General features: G+C 43.3%; 1 long non-coding RNA gene across 1 annotated transcript; it reads right to left on the reverse strand.

Moving 5' to 3' along the window:
• Positions 1-12,503: 12,503 nt before the first annotated feature.
• On the reverse strand, positions 12,504-15,297 carry LOC139069759 (uncharacterized). The gene is made up of 3 exons (XR_011520456.1): positions 14,087-15,297; positions 13,322-13,443; positions 12,504-13,229 (listed from the first exon to the last, which is right to left on the reverse strand). It is a non-coding gene; the product is annotated as an uncharacterized lncRNA (long non-coding RNA).
• Between the last annotated feature and the right edge of the window lie 3,939 nt (positions 15,298-19,236).

The raw sequence follows: 19,236 nt of genomic DNA on the forward strand, positions 1-19,236 counted from the left end.
TGTTTTCTGTGTGTGTTGTTATATCCCACTCAAGTCATATCCATCAGACCTCGGGGTGATGGTGGCACAAGAGTTAAGTGCTCACCCCGTAATCCGAGGGTTGCAGGTTTGAGCCCCGCTCAGCCTGTCACTGTCGTTGTGTCCTTGGGCAAGACACCTAACCCACCTTGCCTGCTGGTGGTGTTCGGAGGGACCGGTGGCGCCAGTGCACAGCAGAGTCGCCTCCATCAGTGTGCCTCAGGGCAGCTGTGGCTACGTTGTAGCTCATCACCCTCAGGATGTGTGTGTGAATGGGTGAATGACTAATTGTGTTGTAAAGCGCCTTGTGGGGTTGGGGGACTCTAGAAGGCGCTATATCAAATACAGGCAATTTACTCATAAAATCACACAATGCTGCATATTTACACAATGTAATAAAGATTACTAATTACACATATTCACTATAGGGATTAATGCTTAAGAAATATTCACTTTCTGCAATAAACGATTGATGCATTAAGAACCATTCAGTGACAACCATGGAGGGATTATAGCATGACTATGATGGTTGTAAATGAGTGGAATTACTGTAATTTGTTTAAAAGCTCAGAAAACAGTGAAGAATGGCCTCTGGCCTGGCGTCTATGCAAGGCTGATAGAATAACATGTTGAATTGTGAAACTAATCAAATGTCTGTTGAAGAAAGCTGTTTGTCAGGAAATGAATGAAGTGTGTGGCTGTCTGCATGACAAACATCAGGCCGTGTGGAGATAAGCCCTTCTATCCCTAACTGTCTGGAGGGCACACTGACGACATCAAGAGCCAATGAGGCGACAACATCCTAAACATTTCATGCTGTAGTTCTTTTTTAAAACACAGAACAGTTTTGTAACCTGTTTTCCCGCTACGTTTCGTTTGCGGCTGCAAACTTCCTCAGGCTGACGCTCAGTTTGCTGGAGGGCAAGGCCGTGATGGCTTGGTTGACCTGTGCTTGGCTGTCCCTTGCGGCGTCAGCCTGAGGACGTTTGCAGCCGCAAACGAAACGTAGCGGGAAAACAGGTTACAAAACTGTTCTGTGTTTTAAAAAAAGAACTACAGCATGGAATTAGAGATAGGACACAGCAAGAACACACCTAAGATATCCTAAACATTTCCTTAGAGATTCTGTTAGTATTAAGTAGTAGGTCAAGGCAAAAGTAAGCTTCAGTCCTGAAGCTGCTCTTGATGGTCAGGGACTCGAGGGTGGATCCGACCTACAGATCTGTATTTAATATTTTAGTGGCTTATAAATAAATTGTCAGGTTTTTAAGTATTTTTATTTATTCAGAAAATACTCACAACTGTTTGTGTGTGTGTTTTACGTTTTTATTTAGAGATAGACTTTGGTAGGCCACTGGTTGTTGACACCAGAGCCATCCCCACCTCACCTCAAAGCACGTAAGCTTGGTTTATGCTTGACGCATTCACTTTCCGCGCGGTGATGCGGCTCGCGGATGGAACGCGCTTCACAACTAGCAGCCTTGCTATTTAAATTGCAATTGCCTAATTGTTCGTGCGGATCGTCTCTGCAGTGAGCCAATATTCTCCCAAACTGAACGGGGCAGCATGGAGCTCTACAGCATGCATCCAACACTACACCATAGTAGAAGTAGAAATTACTGTTTACAACATGGCATTTCAGCATTTTTAACAGCGTCCTCGTCTTTTCCGACAGTGCAAGCTATTTCTCTCCAAGAATTATTAACAACATGTTGATCACGGTGATCTCTGAGAGCTGAATCATACAAATGTCTGTATTTACGAACCTCTGCCATACTAGTTCTTGCCGGTCCGCCATGTTTTTCCACGTCCGTCCGTCCGCGTGGTTAGAAATTTTCCGAGGTGCGCGTCGCAGAAATTCTGGGCCGTGCGGAGGTGCGGTGGAGGGGCGTGGTTGTTAAAATGACGCAAAATGACGCAACTTTTCTGCGCGGAGCCGTGCGGACCTCGCGGACGCATCAAGCATAAACCAACCTTAAGGAGCCCCTGTCAAGGCTACCTTATGGCCCATTTACACTGTGGTCAGCTCGCCCTCACCCTGGTGGGGACAACCAACCCTTTCATGGCCACTCTTCTCAGGAACACGGACATGGAAGTCTCCTGCTAAAGCGGCATGAAGAAGCCACGTGGTGTCATTCCTAAATGCCACAAGTTAGTTAACAAACGTGGGTGTGAGCAGCAGTGTTGTGTTCACAGACTCTAACGTGAAGCACACAGCTTCTTACTCTTCTCACTGAGCAGCGGTGAGTGCTGACGTGGGCTCCTTTTCCATCCAAGAGTCTTCACAGCAGATGGTCAGCCGTTGCAGTGCAGCTGCACTCATGGCTGCAGTCAAAGAAGATGTTTACACCACTGCATTCAGATAGCTAATGAATCACACATGCAGAAAGTCGCCACTGGCTAATTCTACCCATGCCAATCAGAGGCTCCCACAAGTAGGTAGACGTGAGACAAAACTTCATCTGGTAAACCAGTCCATAGGTGGGTGTGTATGGTCGGCTCAGCACGAGATGAGAGTTTGTTTTAGTTTTACTGCTGGCTGTTTTTCTATAATTTATCATTTACAAGGCCTTTTTCAAATGTACTACTTGGCTGTTGGACATGTTTAATTAGCTTTTTTTATATTGGTGATAAACGCAGTCAGTGTCCAAAGCAAATGTGAAAGAGTGTCTGAATAAAAGCACAGGATCAAATCAAAGTTTCAACAATGTTCTCTTTCTTTCTGCATTTGTCTTTTATTCGTAGCAGAATTTGTAGCAAAATTGGGATGAAAAAATGTGAATATTTGACACAAAGAAGCACACAGGTCTGTTTCATACGGCAAATGTCTGAAACTACAGCAGCAGAGGTTCAGGCTTCAGTTTATAAGACACAATGTAATAAAATTGGAACATTCCTCTCTGAAAATGCTTTGATTGTTCAAAAATGTGACAAATGCCAGCAACTATCAAAGGTCAAAGGTAAAAACCCTCCATCTACCAACATACTGAGATGCACCAGTAAGAAGTATGACAAGACAAGCCAGAACATGTAATGATCTAAGAATGAATGGCCGTTGCATCATTTTGACCTAAAGCCACATAGTTGTCACACACTAGCGTGGTGAGGTGAAATTTGTCCTCAACATCTGACCCATCCCCGTGGGGAGTGGTGAGCTGCAGCTGTGTTCAGGAAAGCTGAATGTCAAGCAGGGAGACATTGGGTCCCATTTTTATTAAGTCTTTGGTATGACCTGACCGGGATTTGAACTCCGATCTCCGCGTCCCACACTCTACTTGTAGGCCACTGAGCTGGTTAACTTACAATATCTCAGACAAGTAGAACAACATACTTGCTTTAAAAGCCCTGAAGACTTTAATTAAAACATGTCGTTTATGTAAGTAAACTTGGAGGAAAATTATCACATGTCTTACCTAAGATTGAAGGTGAAACTGAACATCTTTTGTAATCATTCATCTAGTTATTTATTTTTATTAAATGCAGTCTAACTGTAGGAACTTTGCATTGCAAATAAATGAGGGTGGGCGTGCATCATCACTGTCAAGCTGCCAAGGCTGCTGCACATGGAGCTCTGTGAGTGGCTCCCAAAAAGAGAAGCATCCTTTCCTGAGGCAAAACCTGTCCTGCTGCTACTGGCTACCATGTGAAATTTGAAAATCAGCCAGAAGATTATCTCAAAAATTGCATGCCGACAAGAGACGGGATGGATTTACAGCCAGCATGTGCTCCAAGTATGTGAAAGAACACTGTGCTTTCAGAACATCGGACAAACACTCAACGCAACTCCAGTCTGATATGACATAGTTGTTTTTTTTTTTTTCTGAAGGTGTCTCACACTTTCATTTATGAGAATAATGTGTACAATCAATCATCCATCCATCCATCCATTTTCATCCGCTTTTCTGGGGTTGGGTTGTGGGGGCAGCAGCCTAAGCAGAGAGGCCCAGACTTCTCTCTCCCCAGCTCCTCCAGGGATGTCACAAGGCGTTCCCTAGCTTGTTGAGAAACATAGTCCATCATGTCCTGGGTCTTCCTTTAGGTCTCCTCCCAGTTGGACATGCACAGAAAACGTCCAGGAGGCATCCTAATCAGATGCCCGAGCCACCTCCTCTCGATGTGGAGGAGCAGCGGTTCTACTCCGCGCCCCTCCCGGATGACCTCGCTTCTCACCTTATCTCTAAGGGAGAGCCCAGACACTCAGTGGAGAAAACACATTTCAGCCGCTTGTATCCGCGATCTCGTTCCTTCAGTCACTACCGTAAAGCTCGTGACCATCAATCACTACAATGCATATGTCTGATAACAAAGGGAGTTTGAGATTCACAAAAACGAAGATTATAAGACCGGACTCTAGGCCGGATCTGCTAGTCTCCGTACGCCGGTTGCTCTGTGAACTGTAGAAACAGGGCAGTGTTGTGGGGTTCGTTTGGGTTCCCGTCCATGTGGGAGTGGGTGGAAATGAAGAGGCGGATCAGGCGGTGAAGGGTTCCATAAGGAACGACACAGTGGGACTGGACGTGGGTATGGGTCGCCGGAGTACCGTGCAGTGATCTGCCGGGAGGTCAGACGCTTGTGGCAGGACTCCTGGTTCACAGGGGCAAAGGGTAGGAGTTTTTGTGATCTGCAGGGGATGGTGGGTGAAGGAAGGATAGATATAGGCTGTGGGAGGACGGATGAGGTCGTGCTGACTCGTTTGAGGCTGGGACATTGTGGACTGGTATGTGGTCTGTTCCTGGCGGGCAAACACCCAGATGGGAGATGTGTTTGTGGGGAACCGGAAACGGTCTCCCATGTATTGCTGAGCTGCCGCAGGCACGAGGATGAGTGGCGAGTCCTGTTTGGGATGTTGGGGCAGTGTGGGGTGGAAGTGTTCAGTCTCCGGACGTTGTTGGAGGCTCGGGATAAACAACGTGTGAAGCTGTTGATGGACTACTTGCGCACAGTGGGAGCGTATAGGATATAGCAGGTAGGTGTAGCTGTAGCGTGTGACATTGCGAAGGCAGCATTACGCCTATAAGGCATCTAAGCTGCTGGATTCCAAAGAAGAAGACTTGAAGGCTGAGGTGAGGGTCCAAACGCAGGTGAGTCAAACAAGCATGCTGGTGAGGACGTTTTAAGGTGTTTAAAGAACACAATGACATAAAACAATAAACTGACAAGACACACAGGTCTGAGAGGGTTTAAATACCTGAGCAGCTGGGAACTTGAGTGATTGGGGTAACGAGAGGCAGGTGGGAGCAATTAACATGGACACAGGACTGAACAGAAACAGGGGAGACGAGACAGCTTGTGACAATTTGCAGCTGAAACAGGAAAATGTATGAATGCGCCCAAAAACAGGTTTAATTGTTTTTTCTTGAGGAAATAAGAATATCAAATAGTGAAAAGTTCCAAAAGTGGATTTTCCATGATGGCCCCTTTAAAAAACTTTTAAATGTATTTTTACCAAACGTTGATATACGGATACCAAATGTCAGCGACGAAGCAACACAGAGATCTCAGTAGTTGGTAAACATGTTTACTTTGTGCAAACCTCCGAGTTCAAAGGGAAATAAATGACTTGGGAGTTGTCAAAAGATGACAAGATCATCACAAATGTAGCCAGACAATGGAGAGCGTCTGTTTAATTTAGATACAACATATGCAAAAAAAATATTTGTTTTTTATTTCTTCATTGAGGTGGGTTTTTAAAACTAATTACAATTTTAAAAAAAATTCTTATGTTTCATTATAGTTATATTTTGGAGTTTAAGCCAAAGAAAGTCAGTCTCTCCTAATAACATTTCCTCAGTCTGCCACGCTTTGACGGCTGCAGCCATCTTCTTTAATTTGCTCATCTCCATAACCAAGCTGCACTGTTGGGTGATGCTCACCAGTGTTTGGTTTAGCAGACCTCTAAATGAAATTTGTTGGATTGAATTCCAGGAAAAGTTTGATTAATAGCGTGTTGTAAACACAGAGTCTCTTTATAAAGGCTTGGAAAAAAGGACAAAGAGATGAATTAGTAATAAAAATGGCATTTTAATGCTGTCATTTAGTGGGAAACACTCAGTCTCACTTTATGGTCATGTTATATTTGTAAAGAAACTTTCTGAATTGAGAAATCCAAAAGGAGCTTTGTTTTTTATTTCTTTCAGGAGGGAGGTTAAAAAGAGACCGCAGCTCAAACGGCTCTTCACAGGACGGCTAAATAAAGAGATGTGATAAGAATAAAAAAAGCTTTAGAGACCTAAACAGAAGAAAAGTGTTTGACGGTTTGTTACGGCCACTGGCCTGGCCTTTTCAGCTGCAGGAGCCCATCCAGCCCCATTAATTGGTCAGGACACCGCCACTCCTCCTCCTCTCCAGGCTGCTGATGAGCACAGCTGAGCTGAATCCCACTAATGAACAACACCTGGGATAAAAAGGCTGTGCCATCCAGCAGTCTAGGGCCCAGTATCAATACTCGCACTGCGGACTTCAGAAATGTGCACTTGGAGAACGTGCACTGTAAGGTTTCGAGTGCGTAGTACACAAGTGTACAAATAATTGCAGAATTGAGACGGGGAGCGTTGCATCATCGATTGCAACACATGCCGGTCGTATCACATGCTGGTCGCTGTGATACGTTTTTCAAAAACCTTTGTTAACAACTTTTAACAAACAGCCAAACAGTTATTTGAAATAAATTATTGCTGCTTTGTCTAAAAGTTTAGGCTGTTTTACATTCTTATACTAATTCAGTTTCATCTAGGCTGCCCTGCATCAGTGCAGCAAACAAGACACCATTATACTGAATGATCTGCTGACCTTGACAAGGTGCAGGAGACTAGTGGTAATGAAAAAGGCTTTGTTCATCAGTTATCTAAGACTCAAAAGACTTCCTTTTCTGGAACCTGAGAAAGAAGGAAGAGAGACGATCCCCACTACACTAACGATTATTTACAGCTGAATATTGTCAAGGAACCTGACATATTTATGGATAAGAGCCTTCCAGATATCATGAGAGGTGGACATCACGAGGGGTGAGATGGAGTACATCCTAACTGCATGAATGATCCTCTACTGAAAGAGTTGTGAGATTCCCCTTCAATGCACTGATTGTAATTATGTTAGATCTGCACTGATACTCATTCTGTGAGTTTAAAGGAGTGACTCTGAGGAGTTCATCACTGGAGTGTGTGCACAGGTTGCTTGCAGGTTACCAGCAGAACCCCACTAAGGGAGATAAAATGACACCACAACTCCTTACGGTAGGACCTCTTCCTTCTACCTGCAGAAAGTAATCCACCCTTTTCTGGATGAGTCCTATGGCCATTGGTGGTGTTGATTTTTGTTTCAGCCACCTAACACTTGGTTGTCAACCTCCTGTAGATCACATTTTGATAAGAGCTCATCTGCAAAAAACAGATGAGATCCTGAAAGGGGAACTAGGACAGAAAGCAGGACTACTTATGCTATAACCCTCACCTAGAGTCACATGCTTGAGTAATGACCAAAAGAATAAGATTATGAATACAGACAGTCAAAGTGACCAGGGGTCTCATTTATCAAACATTGCGTAGAATCCTTACTAACATCGTACTTAAGCTCAGCAAAAAAAATGTACTTATGCCAAGTAGGTTTGTGATCTATCAAACGTGGAGTACGCACAGCTGCACGCAATCTTCGCTTCATAAATCGGAGACTAACGAAAATGTTTCTCAGCTGCATTTTAGTCACATCCCGCCCTCACCACGCCCACTTACTGCCATAAATAGTCAATGCAAAGTGCCTTGTGGATCTCATGCATATACATAAGCCGGCTGTTGCAGCGCTCAGCCAATGACGATGGCGACCGTAGATCAAGGCAGATCAAGGAAGCGCAATTTCACAGAAGCAGAAATTGAGGTAACTGTGGGTGAGGTGGAGAAATGAAAGGAAGTGCTTTTGCAAAACAAATAAGAGAAAATCCACGAAGTGGCACAGTGTTGCTGAAGCCGTCAATGTTGTGAATTCTTCAGAGAGATCTGTGGTGGATATAAAAAAAATGGTCCGATTGGGATTCAGTCCCAAGACTCCCAGGTGAAAGTCACGCATGCTAACTAGTCAGCCAAACTGAGATCTCCCTTGTTCAAGTAGTCAGGGCGCATGATCTATCGGGTCACAGTGACAGGACACACACACTGTCACAGACGCATGACATTCTCTCTCAATCTGTCACCCTGCTGATATTCTGCATTCCGTATTCTGCGCTTCAGGCTGTGTGTGTGTGTGTGTGTGTGTGTGTGTGTGTGTGTGTGTGTGTGTGTGTGTGTGCGTGTGCGTGTGCGTGTGTGTGTGTGTGTGTGTGTGTGTGTGTGTGTGTGTGTGTGTGTGCGTGCGTGCATGTGGGGGGTCTTGTTCTGTGTGAAAACGAAGCAGTACAAGTGATAATGCTGCAGGATTTCATAATTTTATCCTTCTCAGCAGCAGCACTGCAGGTGCTCTCCATGTCCAAAATGTGTGTAAGCAAGGTCCTTAGTCAACTTAAAGGTGCGCACATTTTTTCGCTAAGTTTTCTTTCATAAATCCCAAGGTTTGCGTGGAAAGTTGCTGACGCAGTTTTCCGACCCCGTTTTGTGCGTAAGCAAGCTTGATAAATGAGGCCCCAGGGCTTTGTCTTGCAGATAGAGTGAGGAGCTCAGATATATGGGAGAGACTTGAAGTAAAGCTTTTGCTTTAGAGGAGCCAGCTAAGGTTTTCCAGGCACATGACCCAGCACATGCAAGAGAGATTGTTTCTCTAAACTGGCCCGAGAATGCCTTGAGACTCCACCAGAGTGACTGGATGAGCCCTATGGTGGCTGGTGGCTGGTAGAGGGACTGGTGGAGTGGGCTTAAATGTTTTAGTGCGAGTAATGCTGGTACACACTGTGCGTTTTTTGGCTGTCTTGTAGGACAACTTCATATTACACTGAGTGGAATCTAGAGAGGTGGAACTCAACAACTGCAAAGACGTTTCACTGTAGCGGGCCACGCTAACGTCTCAAGCAGAGATAGACTGGGACAAAGGCCGTGTTCGAGTTGAGCTGCGCCTCGCCTGGAAAACAGACGAGAGCAGACGGAAGCAGCAGGGGGAGTGGCTGAAAGCCGGCGTTTAAGTCGGACAGATTTCCCTACATGTGTAGCTCGGGGGTGACGATGGCTGAAGATATTGCGTTAGAGTTCATACTTGTTTAATTATTTATTTCAATTCTGGTGCCTGTTAGCAGCTGAAACACATCCTCACGTGCTTGTGGATATCATATATTGTATATGAAGACCTGACTGTAATAATAAGTAAATGTTGTCAGCTGTAGCTTTAGTGTGCTCATAGGAAACGTGACAAAAGAACACAAAACACATTTCTCTTTATGGCCTATATTGTTGTCATCATCAACATAACATGATTTACAGAATACATGTGACCAACTAACATTTCATGTTCTACCACCGGATGTTTGGATCAAAATATGAACCAATCAGAACTTAGATCAGGTGAGAGCCAGACGTTTCCCGTCATCCTCTAGGTTTTGCAGCCGGTGGAGAGCAACTGCAGCACCTTGCTCCAAAATCTGCGGCCGCCTTGATCTCATGAGGTTATCGTTGCCTACGTATGCACGACGCCAGAGCAAGTCGCGTCAAGTCGGACACAAATCTAACTGGCATGCACTGCTCGCCGATCACCGCTGGTCTAATCTGCGCAGAACTGGCTCATCTCAAACACAGCCAATGATTCAGGTCGAGAATTTCGTACCAACCAAAACCAGATTAGTAAGACCATTTTTCCATTTGAGCTGGGGTTACGGGGCTTAAATACACATTATGGAGTTGAAGAGCGGAAAAGGGTGGGTGTAAGTGGGTTGATTGGCTGACGTATAACCTCAGAACGGGGGTTGGTTGCAGTTGGAAATACAGGGTGAGCCAGTTCAGCTATCAAGTCACAGGGAGAGGTCCTGGTGGTCAGTCCATCACTGGTCACAGAAATACTTGCCGAAAAGTATATGTCACTAAAAGCCCAAAGATACCCAAGACTACGGCGATAAAAAGAAAAATAGCACTATCGTGAACTCTGCTTCTATTAGACTCCTAACCAAACTCCAAAAAGCAGTGCTCAACATGTTCTTGTGTAGTTTCTGTTGGGTTAAAACTGAACAATTGGAGGTCTACTGCTCCACCGCCACTGAGAACTACATCTCCCAGAATACACCAGCAAAATGGACACCGATTGTTGATAAGAAGCACCTATGCAAGAAAGGTAGTGGCTCTCAGTCCTCAGTCAAACGAAGGAACAACTCAGCAAGCTCTACTCATGAGTTTACTCCAAAGACACCAAAGGCTGGTGAACGGTTACTTGGTTAATGTTACTGATGCGTTGTACGAGGAAAGTATGTTGCACCGCACTGCGCTGCACTGCATAGTGATTTTCAGTTTGACCATTAAATTCAGTAAGTGTTTAAAAAGACAAAAGGTTATAAGCATAAGTTAAAAAGTTAGATTTAATACAAAGTTAAAATGATAAATGATGATTTTACAAGTTTTACAAGCTTTTAGGCATTTGATTTGTCTTCTTTATTACACTTGATGTCTTGAATTATTAAGTTAGGATATTCCCTTTTAATGGAATTGATTCTTTGATTTACCTTAATTCATTAGAAGAATTTTAGTGATTCATTCATTCTTTAGGATGATTAAGTTCATTTAATTTAAAAAGGTCAGTTCTTCTGAAATGCTCCATTCGTTTATCTTTATAAGCTTACATTCATTATCGATACAGTATCTTTTTTTTTTTTTTTTTTTTTTTTTGTTAATGTACTCCTTTCAGTGCTTTATTTACACCTCCCCTGTCCATATTGTTATATTTTATCTGGCTTTATCTCTCTTCTCACCAAATCCAGTAGCGCTGGAGGGATTTGCTTTGCAAATTCCAATTTGCAAATGGCAATTCATTGCACCTGGTGCCCCCATTGAGTGGCAGCCTGTTGCAGCAGCTCTGCTAATTTCTGAGCTTCTTCTGATTCTTTACTATTTTTCTTGAGTTTTCTTAGTCTTTTTTTTAGGTTTTTCATTAGGAGCAACACAAACATGCACTATTGGGTTGTGTTCGCTCTGGTTATTGTTTGGTATTTTTTGTTTTTTTCGTCGGTGTTTGGCGACATGGCCAAACCGAGAGCAGCTACTGTCACTGAAACGTGTGGCGGACAGACCTGACATCCCCGGAGAGTTGAAGAGGAAAAGACGGGGGTGCCTAGCAGGGAGGGAGCGTCATCGCTCACGAAGGAGACGGTCACCTACCACCATCTGGAACAGCAATAGCTGATGCTCATTCAGAACGCAGCTCCAACCTGCTGTTTTCAGCTAACGGGTCAGGCTGGAGCTGAAGAGGATTAACACCAGGAAGGCAGCAGGTCCGGATGGCATCAGCTCAAGGGTTGTTGGGCTCTGTGCGGACCAGCTGTGTGGGGTGTTGGCATACATCTTCAACCTGAGTCTATGGCAGGCAAGGTACCAGAACTTTGGGACCTCATGTGTGGTACCTGTGCCAAAAAAGTCACATCCAAAAGATCTAAATGATTACAGGCCGGTGGCTCTGACTTCCCACCTAATCAAGACTCTGGAGCGGCTGGTCCTCACGCAGCTTAGGCCTCAGGTGAGATCATCCTTGATCCAATGCAGTTTGCATACCGGCCTGGCATTGGGGTGGAGGATGCAATTATCCATCTTCTGCATTGCTCCCTTTTCCACCTTGATGGCAAGGGAAGTACTGTGAGGAGGATCATATTTTTTTATTTCTCCAGTATATCCACTGAACATCCAAGGAATGGACATTGAAGTTGTTGAGACCTACAAGTACCTTGGTGTTCATTTAAACAATAAACTGGACTGGTCAGATAACACAGCAGCTCTCTACAAAAAAGGGCAGAGCAGGCTGTACCTGCTGCGGAGGCTTAGGTCTTTTGGAGTCCAGGGTCCACTACTCAAGACCTTTTACAATGCTGTTGTGGCCTCAGCAATTTTTTTACGGCATGGTTGGCTGGGGTAGCAGCATCTCAGCTAGGGATAGGAAAAGGCTGAACAGACTTATCCAGAGGGCCAGTTCCGTTCTTGGAGCTCCTCTGGACCCAGTGGAGGTGGTGACTGAGTGGAGAATGGTGGCCAAGCTATCTTCTCTGATAGATAACATCTCCCACCCCATGGCAGCACTGAATAGCCCTTTCAGTAACAGGTTGCTGCATCCACGCTGCGTGAGGGAAAGGATCAGAAGATCATTTCTCCTAGCAGCGGTTAGATTTTATACTGAGGCCATTGCTGCTGGCCGTTGAATGAGGAAGATCGTGGTTTTCTTTTGTTTTTATTTTTTTAATTATTACTGTTTTTTATCAAATTATGTGTTTTTTGTCTGACCTGTTTTTCTGACTGTACTGTCCTCTATGCTGCAACAATGAAATTTCCCACGTGTGGAACTAATAAAGTTATTGTCTTATCTTAAATGAGCAGTGGGTGTTGCATTGTTACTGTTGAGGTTGGAGCACGTGGAGCCCTGTGAGTGGCTCCCTGAATGAGGAGCATCGTTCCCTGAGCCATAACCTGTCCTGCTGCTATTGGCTGATGTTTGACTCTGTAAATTAGGCAGGAACATTTTTCACAGAAATGGAGGGGAATGTCTGAGCGGCCCGACGGAATGGTAGTTAACAGCCAACAGGTAAAAGAGAGTGAATGCTGTGAAAGAAGCCAAAGCTTTAACATGACAGATCAATTTTTATTATCACTCATCCTTAACAACTCTTCTGTATAATTTCTATACATTTACTCCCCAAAAAATAAACTTTTATGAGAGAATTGGTGTTATCTTTTAGTCAATAGAGATTTAAAAAAATAGTGGCCTGCTTTATGCTGACTTTATGTTGATGTGTAGACAACATCTTAAGCAGATAAATAAATGTTTCGAGAAAATTTTGCATTAGTTTCTTTCATTTTTCTGCCCCAAATCATGACTTTTCCAGGAAGCAAACGGATGAGAAAAACGTGATAACACTACGGATATATTTAAAAGTAGCAACGTCGTCGCTTGTAGTCGCATCAATGAGTGGTGGAGCGCTACGCCTTCCCGCGGCAGGGAAGCGCTGAGTCGAGCAGAGTGAAGCTGGCTTCCAACCCACATCAGAAATCCACACAGAGTGGTTAGTGCTACGCCAGCACTGGTTGTGAAGCACCTTGGGGGGTTGTAGAATCCTAAAAAGGCACCATACAAATAAAAGTCACTTAAAATACATCATGACTTTACAAGAGAGTGACAAAAATACCCATCAAATGTTTTTTTTAACTAATTATCTTGTGTCACAATAGTTGTGCAGGTAGGCCATGTGTCAGAACGTGTGCAGCAACACGTGGAGCCTGTGTGTCTGATGCAACTCTGTCTCCTGGTTCATCACTCAGACACTGGCCTCTGGGAACACACAAGAGTGTTTCATCAGAAAAACATCCTGAGAGATCCTCTGCTCTGCTCCTCGTTTTACCACAAGTCACTTGATTGACTCTGAAACGTTGACTCTGAAATGATTAAAAGAGGTAAACAGCTCCTAGAGACACGCAGAAACTAGTGTGTCTGTCTGGGACATATTACAGTTTAAATGATGTTCAGTTTTATATGTTTGGTGATTAATCTCATTTTAGTGATCTCAGAATTCTCATTAAAGTCTGTGATTGTCTAGTAATGTGGATTTATTTATTTTTATCCTCTGTTACCATGACATCATGATTTCATGTGTGTGGTGTGAACATTTAGAAAACTTCAGCCATGCTGTCAAACACTCCTTTAAGGTCACTTGGTCACAAAAATGTGTGTTGATTTGGGACAAATATATAAAATATAAATTATATAAGCGTGCTCCTTCTGTCAATGGCTGCTGATCTCCACAAATAAAATCTAGCTCTTCAGATCCATCTAATCATTCACAGACTTGGCACCAGCACGTCTGTTGTTTGACCCTTTTCCCTATAATCTCCTGAAGCTTCCACTTCACCAAGTTGCACCATATGTGTTAGAAACTGATTTTTTGATCTCCTGTGTGTACAGATTTGTCCCCTACCTTGTGTTGGTTGGCCTTGAGCTGTGATGCTATGGTAACTGGAAATAAGGGAGACAAAAAGGCTCCATTGGGGACAAAGAGCCCCCCTGCCTCCTCCGTCAAACTCCCACTGCTGCCACCCCCTTCAGGTGAGCATCTCTTTACTGGTGAGTCCACTGGGACTGATGGAAACTACCAACTTGTCTAGACTAAACTGTGACATGTCCTCAGGGAGGGGCGGCACATAAATTAGACTCTATAGCTCACAGGTGACAAGGGACAGAAATGATGCAAGTGCAACAAAAGGTTGACTCATTTAAAGGAAAGAATAAAATAAATAGGAATTTATATATTTACATTCAAATATCTAAAGAATTTTTTATTTGCAAGTTCCAGGTTAATAAATGACACATTATTACTATAATCAGGTTTTATCCAAATACTCACGTATAGGTTTAATGTGGTTAATGGCTGACTGGATTTTAACTTTGCCCAGCTGAAGTCAACCATTAACCACATTAGGATGAGGTCAACCAATGAGCAAACAGAGCTTTCTTTCACAGCAGAGTTAGGTCTTTACAAGCTATCCCTATAGTTATACATTGTGTTCCTAAAACCTAGTGGGAGGGACACAGAAACAAACATAACAAATTCCTCCAATTTCAACTGGAAAAGACAGAATTTATGTAAGATTCCTTATAACAGAGTACAAAAAAGGGTTTAAGACACAGAAATTATGTAATTGTTTGAAAAATTACATTTCCCCTTTATTAAAAAATAAACACAGTTATGCTTAAGTGGTTTGGTTTTACAAAACTATATTTTGTGATTTGATACACTTGCCCAATGGGTGCAACTCTGTTCCTTGTCAACTATTTCTGCATAAATTTGTTCTTTAGATAAAAAATAAAAACCTCAAATGTGATCAGTTTTTTTGTGTTTACTGTCAGTTTGACTATGAAAACGGTCCCTGAAGCACACTGATGAAAGAGGAATAGAAACACTTTCTGAACAGTTTTGCCCTTTGTTATGAAAAAGCTCATTAACTGTTAAGCTTTTTTCATCATTTTGTCAAGAAAAGAGGAATTAACATATATTCAACAATGTAAAATACAATATCTTCAAATACAGATGCAGTTTAGATGCATGCGTGTGTGTGTTTTATGATGGTTTGCCGACAATGTGAGCATTTGTGTTTATACACTCACCTAAATGATTATTAGGAACACTTGTCCAACTTCTCCTTAATGCAATTATCTAATCAACCAATCACATGGCAGTTGCTTCAATGCATTTAAGGGTGTGGTCCTGGTCAAGACAATCTCCTGAACTCAGAATGTGAAAGAAAGGTGATTTAAGCTATTTTGAGCGTGGCATGGTTGTTGGTGCCAGACGGGCTGGTCTGAGTATTTCACAATCTGCTCAGTTACTGGGATTTTCACGCATAACCTTTTCTAGGGTTTGCAAAGAATGGTGTGAAAAGGGAAAAACATCCAGTATGCGGCAGTCCTGTGGGCGAAAATGCCTTGTTGATGCTAGAGGTCAGAGAAGAATGGGCCGACTGATTCAAGCTGATAGAAGAGCAACTTTGACTGAAATAACCACTCGTTACAACTGAGGAATGCAGCAAGGCATTTGTGAAGCCACAACACGCACAGCCTTGAGGCGGATGGGCAACAACAGCAGAAGACCCTACAGGGTACCACTCATCTCCACTACAAATAGGAAAAAGAGGCTACAATTTGCATGAGCTCACCAAAATTGGAAAGTTGAAGACTGGAAAAATGTTGCCTGATCTGATGAGTCTCGAGTTCTGTTGAGACATTTAAATGGTAGAGTCAGAAGTTGGCGTAAACAGAATGAGAACATGGATCCATCATGCCTTGTTACCACTGTGCAGGCTGGTGATGGTGGTGTAATGGTGTGGGGGATGTTTTCTTGGCACACTTTAGGCCCCTTAGTGCCAACTGGGCATCGTGTAAATGCCATGGGCTACCTGAGCATTATTTCTGACCATGTCCATCCCTTCATGACCACCATGTACCCATCCTCTGGTGGCTACTTCCAGCAGGATAATGCACCATGTCATAAAGCTCCAATCATTTCAGATTGGTTTCTTGAACATGACAATGAGTTCACTGTACTACAACGGCCCTCACAGTCACCAGATCTCAACCCGATAGAGCATCTTTGGGATGTGGTGGAACGGGAGTTTCGTGCCCTGGATGTGCATCCCACACATCTCCATCAACTGCAAGATACTATCCTATCAATATGGGCCAACATTTCTAAAGAATGCGTTCAGCACCGAGTTGAGTCAATGCCACGTAGAATTAAGGCGGTTCTGAAGGCGAAAGGGGTCAAACACCGTATTAGGGTGGTGTTCCTAATAATCCTTTAGGTGAGTGTAGAAACAGGTGTGGGGCTAATGTGTCATGATCCTTGCATAAATTTACAGCTGTGCTTTGTCATAAAGTAGCCCCAAGTCTAAAATGGCACCTGTGAATCCTTTATGTTACTTATTTTCACTTGCAGTCAATATGATTATTGAGGTCACCAAGCAGAATTAGAATCACTATTGAGTCATTTTAATGACTTTTTCACACTCAAGGCTAGTGGGTACCATTCACTAGCCTTGTTATCTATATTAGTGTACATTTTACGTGTGTTATTAAGTGAATTAATATGAGTGTCATATTTCAAAACAAGTCTGTTGCAAATTATATTTTCTATTCATGAAATAAAAAAAATCTAAATAATGTGGATGTTGACCCTGATGAGCCATTTTTGTTGACTTGAATGTTGGATCTCTCCTCTGAATAAACAAACCCATTCTGGAACACAGAAAAATAGTCCTGCAGAATTTTTTCTGATTATAATCGGTCACTCTGAGTTTAACATGAAGGTTAGACATGACGATAGGAAAGGGCCAAACAGAGCCAAACACTCAGTTCAGAAATAGCTATTGGCTAAAAGCCACGATAAGTTGCTGATTGATATCACCATCTTATTTGCATTACTAGGAAAGAGGAATGAAAGTGACAAGAAGTGAGTAAAAATAAACACACTAAATATGTGTCAAATTCTGAATGAATAAATCTTCTGTCATTTATTTTTAATGTTACAATTCCAACTAGTCCAGGTGTGGAGGAGTTGGTATGTATGATGACTGGGTCACCTGTGAGTACTTTTGTGATGTTGAACACATCACCTGGACATGTAAGTAAATAGCTTGTATATGTATAGCACCTTCTTGGGGTACTACAATCGCCCAAGGCACTTCGTAACACAATCCATCATTCACCCATTCACACACTGGGGATGAGCTAGAATGTAGCTACAGCTGCCCAGGGGTGCACTGACAGAGGCAAGCACTGACGTCGCCGGTCCCTCCGACCACCACCAGGAAAGGCGGGTTAAGTGTCTTGCCCAATGACAAAACAGCAGAATTCTCTGGTCAGAGCCAGGATCAAACCTGCAACCTTCCGATTACTGGACAACCCACTCTACCTTCTGAGCTACTGCTGTCCCAGCCGGAAATGTAATTGGTGTATGACCTCTGCAAAGGCAGTGAAAATTTGCCGTTAAGTCAGTGTGCTTGTTTCCACTGGGCGTGTCTCGACACACAGAAGCCCGTGTGGCAGCGCTCTGCTAAATGTACGTTTCGGGTTTATTTTTTATGTTTGCAGAACACCTCAAGCATAGCAGTTCAGATTGGGGCAGACAGATCAAGCTTTATTTCTGGAATTTATTAATTTGCATTGTCATTAAATTGAAGTTGGACAGATGACTTGATTATGACTTGAAAATCCAAAGTTAAAGACTTGGACTTCCACATCATTGAGTTTGGACTCAACTTGGACATGGTTGTCTTTGACTTGGACTTGACTGGAAAGACTTGTGACTTACTTGTGACTTGCAAAGCGGTGACTTGGTCACATCTCTGTTTAGAGGTGCAGATCACATGAAGAGGTGGAAGAGAACTTGGGACAGATTTGTATGTGTTAAAAAGTCTCTGAAATACAATAAAACAATGTAAACGCGTTATCTTGACTGACTGTAATGGGGGCTACCCCAGATAAGCGCTACACCCTCTGTTGTCCTGGCAGGTAATTGCTTTGCACCCAAAATTTGACCCTGGCATGTTGAATGTGACCGGGGGGTACCCTTGGGTATAACTTAGGCTTTAGTCTCTGGGCGACACCATTTTAGACGTGATGTTTCGTTCTACGTGAGCCCGTGAGGACGTAGCACATTTACTGATTTGTAAAAAGAGGTTACAAATATGTCACCATTCATAAATCTTTTACACATTTACCTCTTCACTCATGGCCAGTGATGAAACAGTCTGATGTGCTTGTCATTTTGCTGGAGGTTGAACTATCTTACATACAAGTTGGAAAATTGCGCTCCCATGGACTTTTGACCCCAATGGCCATCCTTTGGTAAGGTCTTACTCAAACACAAAAATACAGCTTGTTTGTAGTGATTTCAGTATGTACTGCCCACTATCTAACTGAACTTTCTAGTTCAGCATAAGCACTTCTGACTATGATTTCAGCACTGAAATCACCCTGCATTGCTTATATTTTGATCATAAAATGGAACTGACATTTAGATCTGTGAAACTTTTCAGACAAGAAAGTAAAAAATGACAAACATGTTTTGTAACTGACCATTTGGACCCTTTGTGATTCACTTTAATGGCCGGTCAGAACTGATCCACATTTCTCCAAACTGAGGTCGTTCATTGAGCCGTGTACAACAGGTTGGTTCACGGCCTTTTCATAGCAACGCGCGGGCAAATAGGCTATGTGAACTGTTACGTCTGGGAATACTTTTCGTTGAAGACACCGGTTCCCTGAAGGATACGGACTTTGTGGTTTTCGGAAACGGAGGAAGGCGTGACAGGAGAGCAGCCGAGGGCACACGCGCGAGAGCCAACAAACACATGACTCCAACTTCACTTTCAGGTGCCAGCTGGCAGCTGGCATGGTAGAGATACAGCCAATAAAAACGAGGGAGTCACCAGTGGGAGAAACGTCCCCTGTGACGAAAACAAGCAGAGGTTAGAGTCGGGCTCCGACTAACCCCGCCTATTGATCAAAGACCATCCTCCTCCACCCTTTTGTCTTTTCTCCGCTCTGTTAATTTCTCCGAATGCCTCGTGG

The sequence above is a fragment of the Nothobranchius furzeri genome, chromosome 4 (genome assembly GCF_043380555.1).
Source record: "Nothobranchius furzeri strain GRZ-AD chromosome 4, NfurGRZ-RIMD1, whole genome shotgun sequence".
Classification (NCBI taxonomy): Eukaryota; Metazoa; Chordata; class Actinopteri; order Cyprinodontiformes; family Nothobranchiidae; genus Nothobranchius; species Nothobranchius furzeri.